The sequence below is a fragment of the Talpa europaea genome, assembly GCF_964194135.1.
Source record: "Talpa europaea genome assembly, chromosome: 2".
NCBI lineage: Eukaryota > Metazoa > Chordata > Mammalia > Eulipotyphla > Talpidae > Talpa > Talpa europaea.
This window is the reverse complement of record NC_140068.1, coordinates 4,534,120-4,559,302: the sequence shown is the minus strand read 5'-3', so window position 1 is coordinate 4,559,302 and position 25,183 is coordinate 4,534,120.

Below are 25,183 nucleotides of genomic sequence, written 5' to 3'. Positions count from 1 at the left end.
TAATTTTTTTGAAGATTTATTTAACTATGCATACAAGAACTGGGGTACAGGCCAGAGGTATGGAGGATGAGAGGATTCACCAGAGACAGAGTGGGGAGCAGAACAGGCAGACTGACTGAAATCCACTGCTGAGGGGAGCAGTGGGAAAGACAGGAGAGGTCTGCTGTGCCATGTGGGTAGCTCCCTGTCCAGGGATCGAACTTGGTAGTTGCAATGGCTGTGGATAGCTTCATAGGTTGCATCTTAACCCCTTGCACCACCAGGGAGGCCCTGTCTCTATAATTTTGATTACCTAAAGTTCCTCATGTGTGCAGAATCATAGTGTTGGTCTTTTTGTAATTAACTTATTTCACTCAACATAATGTCTTCAGGAGTCACCTGTCTTGTAGTCTATTGAAAATTGTCCTTTTTTAAGGCTGAATAATACTTCTTTGTATGCATTTACCACATTTTACTCATTCACTCATCTTCGATGGACACAAGTCGCTCTCATGCATGTTTTAACTATTGTGAATAACGCTATCCTCAACGTGGTGTAAAGATACCGCTTTGAGACCCGGCTTTCTGTTCTTTGGGGGAGATACCCACATGTGAAATTGCTAGATCATATGTTAATTCTATTTTTAATTCTTTAAGGGGCCTCCATCATTTTCCACAGCAGCTGGACTATTTTACATTCCCGCCGAGAGCTCGCACCCCCGTGAGCTCAACTCAATTTCCCCACATCCTCGCCAGCGCTTGTTCTCTGGGGCTTTTGACAGTAGCCATCCTACCTGGTGTGGGTTAGGATCTCACTATAGTTTTGATTTGCATTTCTCTCGATGACTAGTGATGTTAAACACCTTTTCATGTACTTATTGGTCATTTGTACACCTTCCGTAAGGAAATGTCTATTCAAAAAATGTCTCTTCAAGTCTTTCGCCCATTTTTTAATCAGGTTATTTGCATTTTTGTTATTTGCATTTTGTGTTTTAAGAGTTCTTTAAGTTATTGTGTTGTAGAAGTTCAACTGTGTTTCTGGATATCAATTGCTGAAAATATTTGATTTGCGAATATTTTTCTCCCTTTCTCTGGGTTGTCTTTTTACTCTGCAGATGTTTTTCATATACACGGTTATTGAAATTTCATGAAGTCTGATCGATTTTCTTCTTTGGCTCTCTGTGCCTTTGGTGTCATATCCCAAAACCATTGCAAATCCAAAGTAATGAAGGTTTTGTCCTATGTTTTCCTATGTTTTTTGTCTTATGTCTAGCTCTTGAGGCATTTTGAGTTAATCTTTGTACAGGGTGTTAAGTGATGATCCCAGTTCACTTGTTTGCATGTGGATATTCGATTTTAGCAGCCCCATTTGTTGAAAAGTGGACTCTAGCTCTTTTTACAGCACTTCAAACTTCATTTCACATCTGTTACCTCATCTGATCTTTCCAGCAGTCATGCAAGGTGAGGACAGTGCATTTGGATTTCATTATTTTTAAGTGCATTTCTTTATTGCTGAGGGGAGGAGATATCAAGCTCCTTACTCAGGTGACACCGTGGTTAGTGGCAGAGCAGGGATGACGAGCAGGGGCTGACTCTGCTCTTCCTTGGACCTTAGATCAGGTTTGCTCTGGATGTTCTGGTTGACCAAGACTAGGGCTGAGAGCAGGAAGAAACAGCCAAGGCTAGGTTGAAGAAGGGATGCACATGACAAGTTAGAGTCACATTCACAAGTTAGACGTTTCCTCTTGGTGTTTCTGTTTCCACGGATGTCAAGTGAGAATGTTCAACAAAAATTCCAAACATTTCTTCTAAAGTACCACTAATGAAAGAAATCGAACAAGCATCTATTTTACTTCCAAGGACCAAGAGGCAGCCTCTGCAAGACAGAAATTTCTTTGAAGTTCCTTGTTTTCACTGACAGAAATCACGTGCACTTCTCCATCTTACTCCCTAATATCACTGCATTTGTCTTAGTGTAAACACGGTTGTTCAGCTTATCCTATACAAAGTTTCGGCTGAAGTGGATTCCCCAGCTACCCTGGGGTTCCTTGCGTTCCTGTCACTCAGCAGTGAACTGATAGGTCCACATACCCCATGTGAGAATGACAAATCTCTTCAATCTTCACCCCGAACCTGAGTCTTATACTTCAGCTTCAAAGAAAGGTGTGAAGTCACATTCAGAATTGGGAAGGAGTACCAAGAAGTGAACAATTAAAAAAAATCATTTTTACCCATATATGTGCTCCAGATGGGACAGCACCTAGCCCCCAAGAAGCTTGTCCCATGACCCAGGGGTCCCTAGAGAGGACTACCCAGGTCCAGGCAGAGCCATCTACCAGAATGTACCATTTGCTCCACAAACTGTGTCTCTGAAACCCCAGAGCAACCGGCAACAACGAACATTCAGGTTGTGCTAAATGTCCCTCCATCATTCACAAACCATGAAATAAGTTTGCGATAACTTCCTATGAAAAGCATCCAGTTTCTTTTGCTAGCTCTTGAACACCAAAGATTTTAAAATTTCATCTAAGTCCCTCCTTTCATGGAAGTAGCTAATTAACTATACTGGTATCTGCTCAGATTTTGGAATGTTCATGTCTGACTGGAAAGTCCACTCCTCTCTGAGATCATGTCAGCTGCCATTCAAGTATGAGACCTTCTAGCCTTTCAGCTTTCTGAACATGCAGTGCCAAGATTAAGACAGGGGTCCACAGCTAGTAGAAATCTTCTCTGTTCCATGAAAGTCTTCATTTGCCTGGATTTTCATTATCTCTGTACTTAGGTTATTGTATTATGGAGAGCATTTGCATAAAGATATTTATTTGTTCTTGAAATTACACTAACTGGGGAAATAGACTAATAGGAGAGATTATAAACCCTTATCCCATAAACAGATGCTGGAAAATCATTTAAAAGCCCTGTGTGATATTGGAGCTTCATGCAGCCCCTGTTTCTCTAAAGTTGTTTGTATTTCTAATTTTAAAAATTGTCATCTCTGTGAGAGTTAAAATAGTTCGATGGAATAACATAATTTCTATGAATTGTATTTGAGTTATGACACGTCCATCTTCATTCGTGTCCCCTATTTATTATAGTCCTAATGCGTATTTCTTTGAAACTAAATTTTCCTGGGGACTGAAGTCCCAGCTTGGGGGCTGAAGTCACAGCCACAGGCCAGTCTATTTCCAGGGGCAGCGCCTCTAAGTACTGCGAAGGCCCACAGCGTCCCCTAGCGAGCACACAGCGACAGTGCACCTTCCCCAGCCACCAGAATCCTCGATGCACTTCTTGGATTACTTAAGAATCCTCAGAAAAAGAGAGATTTTTGGTTTTGCTTTATTATTGTGACCCTTCAAGATCCACCATCCATTTGAGGGTAATCAAAGTGTCACAACCCCTTTCCCAAGGCTTGCGCACCCAGAAAGGGAAGACTTCGTTAAATAACATTTTTCCACTTGGGTTTCATGGAAGATGAATGTCCTTCTCCTGCACCGCCACCCTCCGAAAGACTGGGCGATGTTCACCCTCAGATTCTTTCATTCATTTTGAGCTGAAGTGCCCTCTGGTGTTATTGTGATTCTAGCAGCCAGAACATGGCCTTTTTGTCCTGTTTTCATGTTTCCTTTTAAGTGGCATCTAGAGGAAAATTTAAATAAGGCTTTATAGAAAATATGAAAAATAATACCTGGAGGCCAGACTCTCCAAACTGCTTGCACAGTAAGATGGCAAGTAGATAACTTTCCACAGGAATGGACTTGCAGGTGGCTGGCTCAGGAACTCACCCTCTGGAGCGTGGAAGACACCGCCCTCATCTGAAAGGCAAAGAGAGAAGACTCAGAAATTAAGTGACTGACAGGGGCTATAGTGAGCTGGATTTGCAGGAAGGTCTTCTGCCACCTTGCAGTATTACAAAAATCGCTAGTTTCCTAACCATGAGCAGCTGCTGTGCTATGTCCCTTGTGCGTATTGTTTGAGCTGCACAGCAGGTCTCGGCAGCAGGCACATCATGACACCTGCTTTACAGATAGAGACTTAGCACTTTGAGAGAGAGGTGGGGAGGTGTGTGCGCTGGGACACAGAGGCACAGCTTCAACTACCCAGCTTGAGTCCAGAACCATGTCTGAAACCAACTACTGATTTTGCTGCCTTTGTAGAAACATACAATTGTGTAGCTAACATAAACACAGGTGTGTGGATGTGCATGTATTTATGTACTGATGATACAGCAATAAACAAGATGTAGCACCATTTTGTATATCTTATCACTTTAAATAAATAGCATCATATTTTAGAATGGGGAGAATGGGACGGTAACGTGAGAAACCTGTGGATTGAAATGGATCTAGAAGATATGGGCATTTTTTTAAATGGGTCGGAGATTGTGTCCCATTTGGGTGCCAACCTAAGGTAGGGGTTACTTTGGGGCAACGCTGAAGATTAGGGTGGGGTGGGGTACAGGTGGAGCTTCTGAGGGGCTGACAAAATTCTCTTTCTGATTGTGGCTCTGTGGGGCTGTGCCTTATTAAACTCAGCAAGCAATGCCAACAAATAATGAACAGCACCGCAGCTGTGTTTACCCATGGGGGGCGTGGGAGAAAGGGGTGCCGAACCTCCATCCCATCTTCATTCTAAGGTACCTACCTCTGTTCCGGGACTCAGAAACCCAAAGCTGCATTTCCTGGCTCCTGCGCAGCGGGAGGCCTGGAAGGGATTTGGAGGATTCTGTCCATCCAATGGGAGCAGAGGCCCGGCTTCTGCTACTCCTGTCCTGGAGACAGGTGGCCTTCCTGACGCAGCACAAGCAGGATCCAGGCTCTGGGCGCTGGCGTGGAGGGGTGTGTAGCGCCAGCAAGCACAGGGCAGGTTCTCGATGGATCTGGCCAGATGGGCAAAGGAGACTCCTGGAGCCCTCAGTGGGTTTTTATGACCTTCCCATAGCACTTGTAATGAGGCAGCCAGGGGCAGGGCAGGCATGGGGACTTGGGGGAGGGCAGGGAGGGGGGGCAGGAGGCTGGCCCCGGCCAATCTTCACTCTGTCTGGGTCTGCTCTGGCATCTCTCGTGGTCTTCTCCTCTCGCAGCCGTTCCCACCGCACACCACCTCCGTGACGCTGCCCTTCCAGGCTCCACCTCCAGGCCCAGGTGTGCCCCCTTCCGCACACCCACCCCTTACTCCAGGTGTCCACCATCAGGCACGTGTGCCCCAAGCCCATGCTCCCAGGCGCCTCCTGCACTCAAGGCCGTGGGTGATGCCCAGAGGCCAACAACACAAAGGCCTGAGCATTCACCCTCTAGGGTAGCACAGAGACTCGGCACAGGCAGCTTCTGCCCCGGCCCACTCAGGCTCTGGGGCCCGAGGCTCGTGTGGCCTCGGATGTGGGGCTCCCTGATCACAGCAGCTTCCTCTTCTTGTGTGGGGCTGTCCTCAGGGGCAGTGGTCCCTGGGGGGTGCAGCCTGTGCTTTTTGATCACACAAGGGGCAGCTCTGTTGGTGGCTCACGCAGCTTGAACCAGCTCTGTGGGGGAAGCACGCCAATGTTGAGGCCCAGGGTCAGCCAGGGTGGGTCCCTGATAAAACCCCTGTTTGTAAAGGAATCCAGAGGATTGGACCCCAGAGATAAAGGGGAACCACAGGGGAACCTGTCCCCAGAATCCAGCCTCACAGTCTCTGCATGACCCGACACATCTCAGTTCCTAACTGGAACGTGATTTGTGGTTTAGAGGGACCCAGTGTCTGGTGTAACAATTGCACATCATTTCCGGAGGGAGGAAACATAAATTCAGGCTTGTAGTTCTTTCAGAGCAATGTTTTAATACCCTGCCCAGCAAAGAGACCCCAGGCTGTGAGGAGATCAGACAAGAAGCGCGAGAACCGCAGAAGCAGTCAGGAGAAAGCAGCGCGCAGAGGGTCTGGACTGAGCCCGGATAGGCCGGGGATGCGAGCCCGTGTGGGCCACGGTTGTCGCTTCCTTTTCCCGGGAACCGTATTTTAAAAAGCAAAAAGACACAAGTGGAATCAAGATTTTCAGGATCTTATTTAACCCAACACATCTGAACTCACGGGCAGTGTCTGCGCCTCCTGCGTGTGTCTCCTCCTGCCCGAGCGCCTGTTCCCCGCTGCCTCCACCTTCTCCACAGCTCAGCTGTCCGGGGTCTCTCAGCTCAGCTCCTCGCCCCACAGAGCCCTCAGCCTCCTCTCCCACCAAAGAGAAACATCCAGTTTTTTCTCCCTGTCTTTCACCACTGACACGTCTCAGTAGCTCCTGCGCCCTCCCTCGGGGGGACTCGTGGCAGAGCAGAGACCAGAAGAGAGGCCTTTCTTTCCTCCCAAATTCTAAAATGCTGAGAAAAAAACCTCCACAGAGTGTCTTCACAGGAGTGAAGTCAGAAGCAGGACAGAGAAGGCCCAGGAGGTCTCGGTCACCTGAGATCATGAAAAATGGCTGACCCCTAAGAGCTCCAGGAGTACTGAGAAATGGGGCAACGCGAAATGTAGCAGACCGCGCACGGCCTAAGCTTGAGCCGTCTCACTGTCCCTCTGTCCGGCAGGCAGCCCTCAGACCAGCCCTTATGAAAGCTCCAGAAGATGTTGATCGTTGGGTGTTTATGATACGGCAAGATGATGCGCATTGCACACACGTCATTCTAGAAAGAATGTAAAAGAACATTAGCAGTGGCTTCCCTCCATGTCAGTGCCTCATAGGGTGCTGGAGACCCGCTCAAGCTAAACGTCGTGTCAGGAGTCCCTGAAAGGACAGGAGGGCGTCGGCGATAACTTGGGGGGCTGAGGGGAAGTGGAAGGAGGTAGACACAGACTATCTCTCCTGCAAGTCTCTCCTGCTGAGTGTCTCAGCGGGTCTTTATTTATACATAAGGCGAGCAGTGGGGTGACATCAGCATTGAAGCAGAACAAAGACAATCTTTACATATTTTCTCATGAACATGTAGAGACTCCCTTGGTCTCTTACCAAAAGGGCATTTCTTTGGTTACCTTAAAAAACATCAGGGACAATTAGTTTTCTTAGTTCAGCTCATGTTCTAACATGATCAGTTATTTCAGACAGCACATTTGGTGACAATTAATCATTCTATTAGACTTTCCTAGTCTCGGCGTGGGCGTGAAGTCCTACTCTATATTCTATTACTGAAATCAACCTATCTCCTTAGCATTCGATTAACTTTGGCTAATTTATCAATTACTTCAAAGTGGCCTAAAGCAACTCATCAAATCTATGTCAGTTCTACTGAAGTCTAACTCTAAACTAGAAATACCTCACTTCCACGCGGCCCGTGAACGATTGACCTTTTGCGAACACCGGGAAATGTGCTGCTGCTGCAAACACATACCCCCAGGTTAGGCTGTGGTTTCCAAGCACAGCGGGTTCAGGGCAGCTTGTTCTCCATAGTTCTCAGGGCAGGAACATTTCTTTCCTGGCTATACCTTGAGCAATTTTACTTTCCTCAGTGTAGAGTAAAGAAAATATCAGGCTTTTCTGCCCTTCCGCCATCAGGATAGATGATGGATCCTTGTCCTGAATGCATGCCTGATGGCGGGCACCTGGAATAGGGTGTGGGCATAGGTAGATGGGGTTCAGCTGAGCTAAGACTGTGCTTTTTTTAAGGGCGGCGTCACGGGGGACGCCAGTAGCAGCAGAAATTGAAGGAGAAGCCGAAGCAGGAGCCGAAAGAGAAGCTGAGAAGCAGCAGAACGAACGCCAGAGAGCCCAGATAGAGTGAAGATTTGCTGGGGGCTGGGAGGCCTGCCAGCCTCCCAGCCCCCCAGCCAGCGCCCTTGCTTGCCATATGCCTGGAGAACCCCAATAAAAAACCTGCAAAACCACTGAGGACTCTGACTCCTCCTTTACCCGGTCTGCATGGGATCTGAGAACCTGCACCTTGCCCTATTCCTGCCTTACACTCAGCAGTGATTCAAACCTAAGAACAATAGGCCAATTAGCATCTAGGTCCGAATTAGGTTTTCACAAGCCAATTTATAATTAACTTACTTATGCATTAACTGGGAGACTCCCCCAGTGCCCAGACCTTGTCAAGAGACAGCATGGGTAGCGAAGCCTGCAATAGGGGCTATTAGTGATAGTGTTGCTTCATATCCATTTTCTCCAGAGCAAACATTCATTTCCTAATAAATAAAGAGACAGGAGTGGAGGCTGAGGCGCTGTGGGTGTGACTGCACAGTGGTGACACCCTGGGGACCGGGGGCTCTGCCCCTTCCAGCCATGATGGCCTGCCGTCTTTTCTGCCTGACTCTCTAGCAGCTCCCCTCTGCCCCCCGACCGCAGGGCGTTGTCATGACAGACACCATGATCTGCGTATATGAACATGCACTAGCCCAGTGGGGTATATCGTGGAATATACATCACCCTGGGCCAAGGGGGGATCCCCTGGGCCCCTCCTAGACGTGAGCACAGATGCTGGTCGTGCTGCTGAGCTGGTGCCTGCTGCAGGGGGAGTGGACTTGGGGGAATGGAACTTCTTGACTTGACACTTGAAATCTCCCTGGAAGGGCGGACTCCACGTTTGGCTGTCTGGGGTGTGTGTTGTCCTCATTGTTTTTTCATCTGCCCTCGTCAAGTTTATTCAGCAAAGAAAAAAAGGAAAGAGAGACGCCTGCATAGACCCAGGAGGGTAGGAACTGTCTGTTGTTCTATTTTTAAAGACTGATGAGCCAATCAGGAAAAATAGAAACCTGAAGTGGGTGAGTAAAAACTGAAAATTTGGATATTTGTTTCATTCTGAATATCAGTAAGTATAAGTAATTTTAGAGAATAAGAAGGTGGATTTCTGCAGCATCCACAGTTTACTGAGTGTATAAAAAATGTAAACAAGGCCCCCCTGGTGGCGCAAGAGGTTAAGTCTCAGCACTATGAGCTCTCCAGAGCCACTGTGGCAAGAGTTCGATCCCAGGTCAGGGGCTACCTACATAGCGTGGCAGACGTCTCCTGTCTCCCCACTGCTCCCCTCAGCAGTGTGTTCCAGGACATCCACCTATTCTGATCCCCACTCTGTCTCTGGTGAATCCTCTCTTCCTCATGCCCCTGGCATGTACCCCAATTCTTGTGTGCATGAATAAATTAAATAAATCTTTAAAAAATGTAAAGAGCACATTAGAGAATTTTATTTTATAAAATCCTCTGACTTAAGACATATTTGAGGGCACTCTAGTCAGGACAGCAGCATCATCAGCTCCAGAGTCTGGAAAACCCTGGTCTGCCAAGTGGGCGCTGCTCTTTGGTCTTATTGCCACCTGTCACATGACTGAGGGGACAGGGGAGGTGCCTGGACTGCAGCGCATGGCCCACCCCTGCCAGGGACCCTGGCCTTGACCTCAGGGAGGCAGGCAGACACCTGAGTGAGGGGCCTGGGATGAGACCTCAGCGTGGCCAGCTCAGGGTCCCTTGCAAGACCTACTGCTTAACTCTTTCCTTCCAGCAGCGTTTACTATTTCACAGATGTGGACACTCCTGCTGGGGAGTTGAAGAAACAGGTGCCCTCCAGATGCCTCTCTCCACTTGCACGGTAGAAGCATCACTCTGGGCAGATCCAACCCTACCTGGGGTGTGGTTCTGGGAGTTGGCCTTGAGGTGAGCCAGGGATGCCCAGTGTCCACAAGGCCCATTCCCTGCCCCTGGTCCTGCCAGGTCTCCCTCTGCCTTCCTCCTGTTCTCCCAGTCAGTGTCCACAGACCCAGCCTCATGGGTTGAGTCAACCAGGGTGTCTCCGCCTTGGGACTCAACCCAGGTTCCTGGGCCCAACCTGGGTATGGCGGTCTCTTCCCTCACCAGCTCACTGGACCCACCAAGATCTTCCTACTCAAACCTGAATTTTCTCACCCACTATGAGTGTTTCAGCTTTAAACCACCCACAAAGGGTCTGCTGGATACTCCAGTGAAAGAGTGAGAAACTTCTCATCTCCATTATATCTAATTCAGTTTGCTGTGACCCCAAGTCCCTGTCCTGTAGAGACAGACCCTGCGCCTGGGACAGGCCTCCTCCTCCCACCCTCATGCGTGGACAGGAGAGGGTGTTGAGCAGGGCTGTCCTGCCTGGACGGTGAACATGTGCGGGAGGAGAGCTTCACCCATTTTGCTCACTTAAGAGGAAAGGGCTCAAGCTCCTGGGGCAGAGTGGGACTCGGGGGGTCTAGACCCCAATCTTCCTCTCCCCTCTCCCTGCCACACTCACTGCCTCATAAGGGCCAGGACAAGGAGGCACTAGGGCCTCCCCACGGGGTGGCTGGACTGACCACGTGATGAACTAGCGGGGGCAGGTTTCAGTCATGGGGTCAGGGGTGTTGTGTCCACAGATGGTTCTTGAGGGTGTGCGCCCCCACATGAGAACACTCCCTCAGCCAGGTTCCAAGGAAATTCTAATTATCGCAGAGGACTGAACAACAGCGTTTATCAGCTCTATATTGAATACAGGTTTTGTGGGTTCTTGGACCCCTAGGGGGCGGCCCTCGGTTCTTCTCTACAGTGAGTAGAGAATTAGTTGTGGAGACCGAGGTTACAGAAAAGCAAGGCAATTTATTGATAAATAGGAAGGACCTGCAGTTCTCCTGGGCAGAGTCCCCAGGTTACCTGGCCTGCCTTCCAGAAGCCAGCTCTGGCCCCGGGCCTCAGCTCTGTGTTGCCGAGCTGGTGTTCTCAACACTCCATGTTTCATGGGGTTGGGGCCCCTGACTCCCATCAGTTGTTCCTCATTCAGACTCATAAATGATCTCGGGGCATCTGGGCGGGGGCCTGGGGCACCCCTTTTCCAAACTACCCACCTGTACCCACTTTCTAGCTTCCTCATTCATAAAGAGCCCCTACAAATACATGAGGACATTTTAAATGTTCCGAAGTTTTGGGAATAAATACACGTGAGGCATCACAGGTGGAAAATACACTATTAGGTAGAAATCTCCCAAAGAATTAATGCAAATTTTAAATACAAAAGCTAACCCTGCGCATCCATGAAATGTGGCATATTTAAAATACCTGAACCCTCAGCGCTGGGCAGAAGATGAAATAGCAGGAGCCCCTCGCGTGGCTGGTCTATGAGCTGAATCACTGTGTGAACCCATTTCACACCACCCAGTCCAGGGGCGCTGGGCTCCTCCCACAACATGGCATCCCCCTGCCAGGCCTGCCCACAGGGATGAGAGCACGTGGCGACACAGCTGTCTGCCTGCCTGCGTTACCTTGTGCTCACACTGCACACAGCCCTTGGGGTAAAGTGTGCCTGCATCACCTTGTCCTCTGTGCTACGTGCTGACATTGACGTGATAGGGGCCTGGTCACTTTGAGGCCTGATTCCATTGTACTTTCTAGACACTGAATCACTGTCCTAATCAGACACCTGCAGGAGGAGCAGCAGGATCCCTCAGCACAGGAAGGTCACTGATGGCGTGGACAAGTGAGGAGGTGCCCGTGACCCCACCCCTGCCAACCTAGGAAGGATCCCCAGGGTTTGAGGGTCACACCAGGTTTTACCAGACACATCATTTGTCAGAGGAAGGTGACGGTGCAGAGATGTGTCTCATTTTCACAGTAGAGGTAAAGGAGGAAAATGACGTCGACTTTGTTTTTTTGTTTTTGTTTTTAAAGATTTATTTATTTACACAAGCACTGGGTACAGTCAGAAGCACGGGAGGGTGAGAGAATTCACCAGAGCCAGAGTGGGGAGCAGAGCAGGCAGAAGACCAAAGTGCAGTCCGAGGGGAGCAGCAGGCAGCAGGAGGGGTCTGCGCGCCATGTGGGACCCTCACCGGTGGCCGGGGATCGAACCGGCGCTGCAGAGGCTGCGGGCAGCTTTGCAGCTCAGTGCTCAACCACTGCGCCACCAGGGGAGGCCCGACTTTGAGAAGTGTCCTTCAAGTAAGTAGAAGTTCCAGTGCAGAGATGCCCACTGTCAGCATCAGGTGAAGGTGGCCACTGGGGGGAGGAAGCAGCGCTGGGTGATCCACAAACCAGAAAGGGGCTGACTGTGGCCTCCCCTGTGTCAGCTCCTCTCAGCAGGTGTCTGCAGTTGCTGCAGGACTGAAGCTCCCGTTGGTCAGGACTAGCAGCAGCTGGAGAGAGACAGGTGGCCAAGAAGGGACAGTGCCCAGAAATCCACACTTTCAGGTACTCCTTACAGCATCTCTGCATCAGAAAAGAAACCCCAGGTTGTGCCAGTGGCTGAGGGAATCCTGGTTTCCTTTTCCTGGGTCTGCCCCTCCACAGTCACCCCATCCCCAAGCCCCGCCCTCCCTGGGCTGCAGCCTGTGGAGCCTCCTCCCTCCTTCCCACAGCAGAGCCAGCCCCAGGCTGAGGGGGGTCAGGACTCCAGGCTCAGGGAACTGCCTGTGCCTGCTCCTGAGGTCAGACTGGGAGCCCCTGAGAGGGCGGCCTGGCTGCTGCTCCCTCAGGCCTGGGAGGCTGCGGGCTAAGAGCCTCTTTCCTGGGTCTCAGCCTCTCCTCACACTGGGGGTGCACACAGGCTCTGAAGGTCACCAACCCCTTCTGTCCCATCCAGCCCAGCTGTCAGTGTCCCCCACAACAGTGTCCCCCATTCCCTGTTTCACTCTTCTCAAGACAGGGCACCTGACTGGGGGCCTGGGGTCTGTGGGAGGCTGGCTGCCAGGTGACAGCACAGGGGTGAGTCAGGATCCTGGGGTCTTCTCAGAGTTAGGGTCCTTCTGACCTGCTCCCCCAACATCTCTGCTGTCCCTTTCCACTGTCTGCACCATCCAAGCTGCTGTCTGCGGGGCTGCAGCCGGATCTCCAGACTGTCGGGTCTGTCTGCGAGGTCTCCTCACCCCTTGTCCAGGGATTGGACCAGCCCCTCTGCTCTGAGCCCCTGAATGGAGCCTCCTCCCCCTTGACACATCATGCAGGGGCCCCCTGCCGCTGCTTGGTGACCCCAGCAAAGCCTCGGACAACCAGGACCTGTGCCTGCTGCCCCCTCCACCCTCCAGTGGCCCCGCCCCACAGACATCTGCCCCAGGCAGGAGGGACCCGCTACACCCTCAGACACCCACAGGCCCTGAGCCTGGTGGCCCCCCCCACCGCGGGCTTTACAGGAGGGGGCTCAGCTCTCAGGGCCCAGCTGGCCCCAGTCCCTGCTCCAGTGACACGCGCCCTTCCCGCCTGCTCTCCTTCCCCAGGAGCAGGGGCAGGGAGGGGAGGGGCCCGCCTGGGGATCCCGGGCCCCCCTCACACCCGCCCCTCCCGTCCCTCATCCTGCACACGGGACCTTCCATGTTATAAAGCAGATGATGCCAGAGAGGATGGCGCAGGCGAGGGTGATCACAGAGATGACCCAGGGCTCCTGCAGGGTGTTCGTGGTTCCAGACATGCCTGGGGTTAGGTCTGAGGTCGAGTTCATGGTTCCAGACCTGCCTAGGCTCGTGTTCAGTGTCGCTGAAACAGAAAATCGCAGTGAAACCCTCCTCCAGACCCCAACAGTGGAGAATTCCACCCCCCCCCCACCCCAGGGTACACCAAAGTGCAAAAATTTTCTTCCCTCTGGCAGTTTCTATAGCGGGTCCTGGATATGCGGAGAGAGGAGGCAGACCCGTCCCCCAGGGGCTCAGAGCTCAGGGGGAGCGAGGGGCTCACCCCCCAGTCTCTCCTGCTGGGACAGAGGCGCAGGGACCCGAGGAGGTGACAGAGACGCCTCTCAGGAGCCGGCGCTGAGGGGGACGGAAGACTTTCCAGACACAGACCAGGGCAGAGGAGAAGCACAGAGAGGCTGAGAAGGGCGCAGCGGGAGAAAGGTCTGGACACAGAAAGACGCCCCAGGTCTGGGTCAGCAAACAGGCCGTGGAGGGAACAGAGGTGCTGCAGAGAGGACGGGGTGTCAGGAGGGGACGGGGGACAGGAGGAGGCCGAGCACAGCTGTGTCCCAGCCGATGTCTCCTGAGAAGATCTCAGGGGGGGCGGGGCACTCCCCACATGCCTGCACACACACACATACACACACACATACTCATCTGAGAAGCCCACCCCTCCTCCCCACCCCGCAGTTACCTGTGGTCCCCGGCATCCTCCAGTGCGCTGCAACTTTCTGAAGCCACGTCTTCCAGTCTCCAAGGGACATCCTCCAGAGAAACTTGTTCATGTCTGTGTCCTTCTCCCACTTCTCCAGCATCCACCTGTCTCCAGGGCGACCCGCCGTCCAGGCTCTGGTCTCCAAGTCCAGGCGCAGGGAGACGTGTCCACTGAAGACGAGCTGCCAGGACCCTCGGTGGCGCCCCCCGGCCTCCTCCTGCATCTCCAGCGTGGCCTGCAGGGAGAGGGGCGCTGCCCGGGGAGAGGGCTCGGTCTCTGCCCCTGGTGCCCACAGCCCTGGTCCCGACCCCTGCCCTGCTCTGCCCCGTGTCCTCCCTGGCCGCTGCCACAGGAGACTTTTACCTCAGCACGACAGCGCCCCAACCCACACGCGTCCCCCTCCCTGGGCCTCACACTCACCGCTGCCTCGGGGATCCTCTGGGTCACTGTCAAGAAGCTTCTCCTTGAACTTTTCCGTCAGGTCTTTCAGAATTTCTCTCAGTTCCTTCCTGAGTGGAGCCGCCACCTTCATCCCCCGAACACAGATGGGCGTGACCTCGTGGCTCTGGCAGTCATAGGAAAAACAGGGCTCCCCCTGCACCTCAACTTCAGCCTCACACCAGGGCTGCCCAGTTCCGGGCATAGGAGTGACGGTGATGCTAACCCTGAGAAGGTCTGCAGGGGAGAAGGAAAAACCCAGGTGAGGGCAGGACTGAAAGAAGAGGCCCTCAGGCAGCCTCCCCCACATCTGAGACACAGGGGGTTCTCTGAAAGGGTGAGGGGTCACAGCCTTTGAACAGCCCCTGGAGCTGGTAGAGATGAGGCCTTGGGCCAAGGGGACGGGGCACAGGGAGGGGTATGAGCTGAAGATGGAGAGTCCTGGTGCCTCAGGATCTTCTGAGTGTCTGTGGTGAGGTCAGGCACGCCCAGAGCTCCTGGCAGAGGTAACTCTGGCACTGGCACGAGCAGGACCACGGGGAACTAATAAGCCACAGAATAGGTGGCCCAGACCCGACACCAGACATGCTGAATACCCAGCTCAGTTCCCCACTGCAACTTCCTGCTAAGTTCCACAGGCTCTAACGGGCCAGGAACTCCCACAGAGAGGAGTGGCATTGGCTAGAACCATAGGACCCAACCTGGTAGAGTCCCTGCAGCCAGAAGCCCCAGGCAGCCTGTGGAGGGAGCTGAGGGGAGGGTTCCCCTGAGGTCAGCACCCCAGGAGGAGGCCGGGTTTGGTCCCTGGGCCTTTGCAGGTGTCCAGGGGCCTGCAAAGGCCCCTGCTCTCCCAGGGGATGGGCAGCTGGGCACACACTGAGTGGCCCTGACATGCAGACAGCACCCCTTCCCCACAGAGAAGGGTGGGTGCTCAGCGGTCCTTGCTGCCCCAGCCAGGTAAGACACTGGCAAGCAGCTAAGAATAGGGCCTCACACCGTGGGGGGCCGAAGCTTAAAGAGCCTCACACCATGGGGCTGAAGAAAATGGGCTCACACCGTGGGGCCAAAGACTTTTAAAGAGCCTCACACTGTGGGGCTGAAGACTGAACATCCCTTTGTTTTTTGTTCTTGGTCATAATAGAAAGAACTTCTCAGTAAATACACTGGACAATAAATTATACATATAAGAATATTATAAGTACATGGCATGGAAAATTACATGCTTAAAAATTAAACACTGAATAATTTGGCCCAATTGACAATGGGAAATAATTATTGTGCAAGGGCATGTCTGATAAGCAACCCAGAGCTGGTCATAATATTCGTCATATGGAAGTTCCGTAAAGAAGCCTTATAATGAATCATAAAGTTGATTATGCTAGGAGTTTCTAGGTAGAAAAAAGTTCTAGTAACTGATTACCGGGAAGCAACTGGTCTCTAGCTGAAGGCCATATGGATAAAGGAGTCTCCTGATATTGCAGCCTTGGCAACAGGGTGGTACCAAGGACTGTTAGCTGACCTAGGTAGTTGTTTAGGCTGAAATAATGAGTTTAAGATTTAATTACCGATTAACTTTTAAGGTTCTTTTCTTAAAAACATGTAGGCGCCAAAATGTCTATGGGAAAGGAATGTACTGAATGTTTTTGTTTTGCTTCTATGCATACGATGATGTAATCCCATCGCTTGCCTTAATGTATAAATAAAGACCCACTGAGACCCTCAGGAGGAGATACTTTCACCAATATAAGAGTGTCTGTGACTGCCTCACTCCCCTTCCCTTCATCCCTTAAAGTTTCGCCTAGGCCGTCTCATCCTTTCAGGGACACCTGACCCGACATTTTGCCAAAACCTGGTCTTCAACAAGTGGCGCCCGAACAGGGACCTGAAAGGTAATCGTTCTTTCCTTTATAGGGACGGATAGGATCTGCTCATAGGATAGGGCCCACACCCCCCTGTAGAGAATAAACAGGGTAAGAGAGGAGCAGTAATCAAGAACTGGACAAGTGGGGATCATAGATTGAGAAGATGTGGACCATACCGAGTCGAGGGAAAGACAACTCTTTATTGATATAATTAAGTATACACTTGCTAAACGAGGCCTTAAGACCTCTCATGCACAATTGGCTAGCTTCCTAAATTTTGTTGAAATGTGTTGTCCTTGGTTTCCAAGAGACAGAACTCTGGATGTGAACACCTGGGCCAGAATGGGAGAGAAAATGACAACCTATTATACTTTCCATGGACCCAGAAAGGTCCCCATAGATGCCTTTTCACTGGGGGGGCTGCTACAAGACATGCTAGATCAAGGGTCTGAATTAGAAAAGATAAATAAAAAACTCAGAGAATCAAGGCTGTCTATATCCTTAGAAGACATCAAAGAGGCCTCAGCTGACAGCCCCGTACTAACAAAACAATGGCCTGAACAGATAGATCGTTTTAGCCTGGCTGGTGGCGAAATGAAAGATGCAAAACCGAAAGTAAAAGAAAAAAAAAAATAGCCTGCAGTATCAGGGAAACGTGATCAGAATTCTTCAGATGACGAGATTGTTTTTCAAAAGTCAAAAATTGATTCCAGAGCCAGTACTGACCTCTTTGTAGGGGCGTCAGCAACTAATTATAAAACCATTCCAAAATCTAAACTAATTTCCAGCCCAAATTTCCAGCCCAGACTTGGCTAAAATTGTTAGGAGATAAAAATAAAAACTCAAGATCCTATCAACATGGCGGTGAGGAAACGCTGCGAGTAAGACCTCCCAAAAAAAAAAAAAAATTAATAGGGAGGAAAAGCGGCAGGTTCCTGCGAGAACTGGGACATGGAAGATAAATGGGTGACTCTGGCAAACTGCCCAAAGAAGAAAGTTGCCATAAAAGAGGACTAGAAGGGAGGAAAGCTCAGAACCCTGCTACCCTCCCCAGCCCACAAAGTCAGCACTCTCCGACCAACAGAAAGGAGGGGAAAAAAACAAAAAACCAAAAAACTAAAACAATCAACAAGAACAAACTACGCATGAAGCGGGACTGTGAGTGGAAAGGAACTATTTCAGCCACCGCACCCTGTGAACTGGAACTGTCAGGGGGAAAGGCTGTCCTGAGCTAATTCCACACAGGCTTTGTGGACCCCACCCCCACTCCAGACCCAAGCCATCAGGACATTGGGAAAGACACATCCCGTCACCACCAAAGGCAAGGTGGCTGGGACCTGAGGGTGGGGTTAAGCAGCCAGGTTGGGTATAAAACCAGACACGTGGGCCTTGGGGGGGCTTGCTCTCTCGCTCGCCTCCTGGCTTCATGGCTCCTGGCTTGCGGCCAGCTCTCGGAGTGCCAGTTGGGACTGATAAGAACTTTTAAGTGGGCGGGTGAGGACCCTCAGTCAGGCAATCCGTTTTGTATCAGGGCTGCCCTATTAACAGAACTGTGGAGAACCATGCAGGATTCGCTGAGGTGGTGAGCAAACGGCTCCAGGCGCCATGAGAGAAAAACAAAGACTCCCGGAGACCTACACACAGCCCCAGGCCAGCCGGTAAGCTTGTGCGGAAAAGCAGCGCACTTGAAAAGCATAAGTGGATCGGGGCTGCCCAGGTCTGTGCGCCGGCGACCTAGGCTTGCGGGGAGACGCGCGGGGGCCCTCACTGAGGTGAATGTCCCTCCCTGAGTAATCAGAAACCAGGCCCGGACATGGGAGCGGGGTGCAAAAGGTACCATTTCTGTGGACACTGTACTGGGCTACAGCCCGCGTCCTGGACGTGAGGGCTTTGGAACTGAGACCCGGGACACGAAATTCGGGGTGTGGGATCCCCATGACGGTGGGGCACAGGGCAGACACAGCACCCCCACACTGTTAAGGCTCTCCACACCACTCCCACTCTGTTCCCCCGGAACCCACCAAGTAGAAAAACAGTTCTGGAAGGACACGAGGAAAGATCTCTGGCACCACCTAGCAGCCAGAAAAAAATCACCAACAGGCTATAGTTGGAAACCAGGGATCCCCAAAACACCCTCAGGCGCTGAGAGAGGGTGGGCCAGGCAAACGGGGGTAAGGGAATAAATAAGGTGTGGAGCAAGACCCCATCCTGGAACTGAGAGCTAGGCACAGGATCCGGGGTGTGGGACGCGCCATAGCAGCAGCCACTGCACAGGGTGACAGCCAGCATTTTGGATCTGATAGCCCTGGAACTGAGACCTAGAGTGCAGAATTCTGGGCGTGGGATCCATACAGCTGCGGGCACAACACTGGGTGGACACGGGGAAGACACAGCACCTGGCTTGAATAAGAGCCCCTGTGTTGAGGTGCTCCCCTCTACCCCCACTCCACTACTCAGAGAACCACTGGGAAAAAACACTGGTCAGCAAGTACGGGTCTCTGGCACCACCTCGTGACCAGAACTAAATCACCAACTAGCTGATTCCCTGTTGGAACTGAGAAAATACAGAGGGAGGGAACAGAGCCCTCTGTAAGGGACAGAGCCCAGCAACACAGCATCAACACCCTGGTGGAGTTTTGGCCTACCAGTGCTGGTCTCAGTGTGGTAAACAGTTTCTGACACCCCTAACGGAGCACTCCAAAGAGATGCCCACCAACACCAGTGGCACAACGTCCCAACGCACAGAACTAATTAGAAAGCAAACAACAGGGAGAAGAAAAAATATAAATAGCCAAGCAAGCCAGCAGGAGGACACACCACAAAAAGAAATACAGTCACCAGAGCTCAACAATGCCATGGAAGAACTTCTTGGCCCATCAGAGACTTAATAATCATCCTGATTAAAAAGCAGAAAGAAAACGAAAAGGAAAAAATGATTTGAGACAAATAATCACTGAACTGAAGAATAAAATTGAGACCCTAAGAAAGGAAAGAAACGCAGGAGATAAAAAGATTACTTGAGGAGATAAAGAACTCTGGGAAAAGCAATGAAAACAGAATCGATGAAATGGAAGAACAGATCAGTACTATCGAAGATACAGAAATAAAAAGAGCCAAAAGAGAAAAGGAGAGAGAAGTGCAAATGAAGCAGTATGAGGACACTCTTTGACAATTATCAGACTCCATGAAGAGAGGAAATGTAAGAGTTACAGGCATTCCAGAAGGTGAGGCGAGAGACCAAGGAACTGAGAAATTATTCAAGGAGATGATTGAAGAAAACATCCCAAGCATGAAAAACGAGATGAATATAGACATACAAGAAGCGAGAAGAACCCCCAATTACCATAATGAAAAGAAAACTACAGCAAGACACCTAATAGCAAAGTTTGCAAGAGTCCAAGACAGGAAAAATTATTGAAACTGGCAAGGGGGAAGAAACAGATAACTTATAAGGGAAAACCAATCAGGTTAACTTCTGACTTCTCCAAAGAAACATTATGGGCAAGAAGAGAAAGGAGTAACATATTCAGCAAACTTCAAGACAGCAAATGCCAACCAAGAATATTTTACCCTACAAAGCTCTCCTTCCTCTATGAAGGAAAAATATGGACCTTCTCAGACAAACAGAAATTCCAGAAATTCATTACAATAAACCCCCACTCCAAAAAATTCTACAAGAAGTCCTAAAGCCACAACCAACAGAGCAATGAACAGGAAGAACAGAATAAAGCAAGGAATAAAATCACAAAAAAGACAAAAAAAATGGCAAACACAGAGGCCAGCATATCAATATTAACTCTAAATGTAAATGGATTAAACTCATCAATAAAAAGACACAGAGTAGCAGGCTTGATTAAAAAACAAAATCCAACCTTTTGCTTCTCCAGGAAACACATTTAACCACAAAAGATAAACACAGACTGAAAGTAAAAGGTTGGAAAACAATCCTACAAGCAAATGGACCAAAAAAGAAGGCAGAAACAGCTATACTTATATCAGATGAAATAGACTTCAAATTAAAAAAAGTAGAAAGAGACATAGATGGACACTACATTATGATCAAGGGGACAATACATCAGGAAGATATAACACTCATCAACATATACTCGCCAAATGAAGGGGCACCAAAATATATTAGACAATTATTATCAGCTCCAAAAACAGGTATTAAAGAAAATACATATATAGTGGGAGACTTCAACACCCCACTCTTACCAATGGACAGATCAATGAGACAAAAAATAAACAAAGACACTGGAGCCCTAAATAAAGACATAGATCTCATGGACTTAACAGACATCTATAGGACTCTGTACCCAAAGAAATCTGAGTACACATTTTTCTCAAGTGCGCATGGATCATTCTCCAGAATCGATCACACACTGGGCCACAAGACAAACATCAACAGATACATGAAAATCAAAATCATTCCAACTATCTTCTCCGATCATAAAGGCATCAAGCTAGAAATAAATCATGAAAAAAAAAAACAGGGCACCCTCCCACTTCATGGAGATTGAAATCCACACTACTGGAAGACCACTGGACTAATGAGGAGATCAAAGAAGAAATTAAAAAATACTTTGAGTTGAATGACAAGGAGGACACCACTTTCCAGAATATATGGGATGCTGCAAAGGCAGTAATAAGAGGAAAATATACAGCAATACAAGCTCACATCAACAAACAAGAAAGAACTCAAACAAACAACCTAATTTCACATCTCAAAGAACTAGAAAAAGAACAGCAAAAAAACCCCTAAAGCCAGTAGAAGAAAGGAAATAATAAAAATCAAAGCAGAAATAAATGAATTAGAGATTAAAAAAAATCGAAAAGATCAATGAAACCAAAAGTTGGTTCTTTGAAAAAATAAACAATAGACAAACCTCTAGCAAGGTTCACAAAGAGAAAACACATATAAATAGGATTATAAATGAAAGAGGAGAAATCACAACAGATTCAGTAGAAATCAAAAGAATAATCAGAGATTACTATGAACACTTATATGCAAACAAATTCAACAACCTAGAAGAGATGGACAAATTCCTAGAACGATATAATCATCCAAAGCTGGACAAATAAATAGAACAAATAAACAGACCAATTACAAGCAGCAAAATTGAAGTAGCAATCAAAGCACTCCCCAAAAACAAAAGCCCAGGCCCAGACGGCTTCACAAATGAATTCTACCAAACATTCAGCAGAGAATTAGTGCTTAGCCTACACAAACTCTTTCAAAAAATTGAAAAAGAAGGAATACTACCAAATACGTTCTACGAAGCCAACATTACACTAATACCAAAACCCAACAAAGACAGCACAAAAGAAGAAAATTACAGGCCAATCTCCCTAATGAACACTGATGCAAAAATCCTCAACAAATTCCTTGCCAACAGAAACCAACAATGCATCCATAGGATAATTCACCATGACCAAGTGGGATTTATTCCAGGGACACAAGGATGCTTCAACATCTGAAAATCAATCAATGTAATACAACACATCAACAAAAAGAAATATAAAAACCATAAGATAATATCCATAGACGCTGAGAAAGCATTTGACAAAGTACGACACCCATTTATGATAAAGGCCCTTGAAATTCTCGGGATATAAGGAATACACCTCAACATCATAAAGGCCATATATGACAAGCCCACAGCCAGTATCATTCTCAATGATGAAAAGCTGAAAGCATTCCCATTAATCTGGAACAAGACAAGGATGTCCACTCTCACCACTGCTTTTCAACATAATACTGGAAGTCCTAGCCAGAGCAATAAGACAAGAGAAAGACATACAAGGAATCCAAATAGGCAAGGAAGAAGTCAAACTATCACTATCTCGGATGATATGATAACATACATAGAGAAACCCAAAAACTCCACAGAAAAGCTAATTAAACTAATCAATCGGTTTAGTAAAGTGGCAGGATACAAAATCAATGCACAAAAATCAGTAGCCTTCCTATACACAAACAATAAATCTGAAGAAGAAGAAATCAAGAAAACCATTATTTCATTATTGAAACAAAAAAAATCAAATATATGGGAATGAACTTAACAAAAGAAATAAAGGACCTATACAAAGAAAACTATAAAACACTGTTAAAAGAAATAGAAGTAGAAACAAAGAAATGGAAAGACATCCTCTGCTCATGGATCGGAAGAATTAACATTATCAAAATGGCCATCCTACCAAAAGCAATCTACAGATTCAATGCTATTCCAATTAAAATTTCAATGTCATTCTTCAAAGAAATAGAAAAAATATTGATGAAATTCATATGGCGCCACCAAAAACCCTGAATAGTCAAAACCCTCCTGAAAAAAAAAAAAAAGAAGGGAATGGAGGCATCACTCTCCCAGATTTCAAACTATACTACAAAGCCATAATAATCAAAACTGCATGGTATTGGAACCAGAACTGACACACGGACAAATGGAACTGAATAGAAAACCCAGAAATAAACCCACACATTCATGGTCAACTAATCTTTGACAAAGTAGCAAAGAATATGCACTGGAGCAAAGAAACTTTGTTCAATAAATGGTGCTGGGAAAACTGGGTTGTTACATGCAAAAGAATGAAACTTGACTACTACTTCACACCATGCACAAAAACCAACTCAAAATGGATTAAAGTACTAGACATAAGACCTGAAACTATAAAATATATAGAAGGAAATATAGGCGAAACACTACATGACATGCACCTCAAAGACACCTTTACAGACACATCACCCAAAGCAGTGATAGTGAAGGCAAAGATCAACAGCTGGGACTACATCAAATTAAAGAGCTTCTGCACAGCAAAAGAGACAATAACAAAAACAGAGAGAAACCCCACCGACTGGAAGAACATTTTTGGACACAACGCTAATGATAAAGGACTGGTCACAAAAATCTACAAAAAGCTGATGAGACTCAACAAAAACAAAGAAAATAATCCAGTCAAAAAGTGGGCAGAAGAGCTAAAAAGAAACTTTTTTTTTAAAAGAGAAGCCATTTTTCTTTGGGAATAGCAGCCCCTTACATGAGAAAAAAACAAACCAAAACGTTATCCAGTTCCAGAAGCATTGTAACAAGAGTGGAGGGTACATAAATGATCTCAGGTCACCAGATTAGTTCAGATAATAGAAGGTAGCATGTGGATACAAGTTCCCTCTATGGACATGAACAGGGAAATGCAGAGGAATCTGTAGCATGGTGTACTGGGAGAGAACAGGGTGCAATCATAAAAAAAAAATAAATAAATAAAAATAAAAAAATAAAGAGAAGCCATTTTTATTTTATTTATTTATTTTTCAAAGTTATTTATTTATTTATACAAGCACTGGGTACAGTCAGAAGCGCGGGAGGGCGAGAGAATTCACCAGAGCCAGAGCGGGGAGCAGAGCAGGCAGAAGGACCGAAGTACACTGCTGAGGGGAGCAGAAGGCAGCAGGAGAGGTCTGCGTGCCATGCGGGACCCTCGCCCGGTGGCCGGGGATTGAACCGGCGCTGCAGAGGCTGCGGGCAGCTTCGCAACCCACCATTCACCGCTGCGCCACCGGGGAGGCCCTAAAAAGAAATTTTTCCAAAGAGGAAATACAAATGGCCAACAGGCATATGAAAAAATGTTCAACATCACTTGTAATCAGGGAAATGCAAATTGAAACTACCATGAGATACCATCTCACACCAGTGAGAATGGCACATATTAAAAAAACTAGCAACAACAATGTTGGCGAGGGTGTGGAGAAAAAAGAACTCTCCTGCACTGTTGGTGGGAGTGCAAACTGGTCCAACCACTGTGGGAGAGCTGTGTGGAGATTTCTGGACCTACTAAACATAGAGCTTCCATAGGATCCAGCAATTCCACGCCTAGGTATTTACCCAAAGGACACAGAAACATCAATTCCAAAAAGCACCTGCACCCCTATGTTTATAGCAGCACTGTTTACAATAGCTAAGCTTTGGAATCAACCCACATGCCCAAAAATAGATGACTGGATCAAGAAGATGTGGTCCATATACACCATGGAATATTACTCAGCAATCAAAAAAGATAAACTCATGCCATTTGCAGCAACATGGATGGCGCTGGAAGGGATCATGCTCAGCGAAATAAGCCAGAAAGAAAAAGAAAAATACCGGATGGTCTCACTCATAGCAGGAATCTAGAAAACCTAAATAAGGGACCAGGAAAATGAATAACTATAAGAAAGAAAAAATCAAAATCAACAAACAACTATGAACCAGAGACACACTATGGGGGGGGGGAGCAGGGATTGGGGTCAAAATAAGGGGGTTGCAACTGTATGGGGAATATAAAGATAAAATTTATTTTTAAATAAAAAAAAAGATTTACATAGGCTGAGAACAGAAAAAAATAAAAAATAAAAACTCAAAAACAAGTAAGAGATAATGTGACATGATCTTATATATGGAAGAAGCAATGCTTCAAGCTTTTCCTGTTAATTATTTGGGGAGGATGCTAAGTTCCTCCCACTAGCGGTTCCCCCAACTAGAGTTTTGCCATTTGTTCTTTTTAAGAAAAAAAATATATATATATAATAAAAGTATTTCTAAATAATAGTATTCAAAGTTCATTCACAATTGTTAGAGTGATAGAAAATGGTTAAACATGACTATATGAGACTATATGACCATAATATAACTAAAAGGTTTTTATTAAAATAGTATAAACCTGCTGCAGCGGACGGGTGGGGCCGCCCCTGGTCTCAGCAAGCAGCTGCCTGGACTTTCTCTCCGGTGTTGGGATCTCTGGCAGGTCTCTACTGCCTTCCTGCTGCGGGGGACTGGACTCTTCTATTGTCTGCCTTAACAAGATATTTTGGTTCATTCTGGGAAAAAAGTTCTATTTC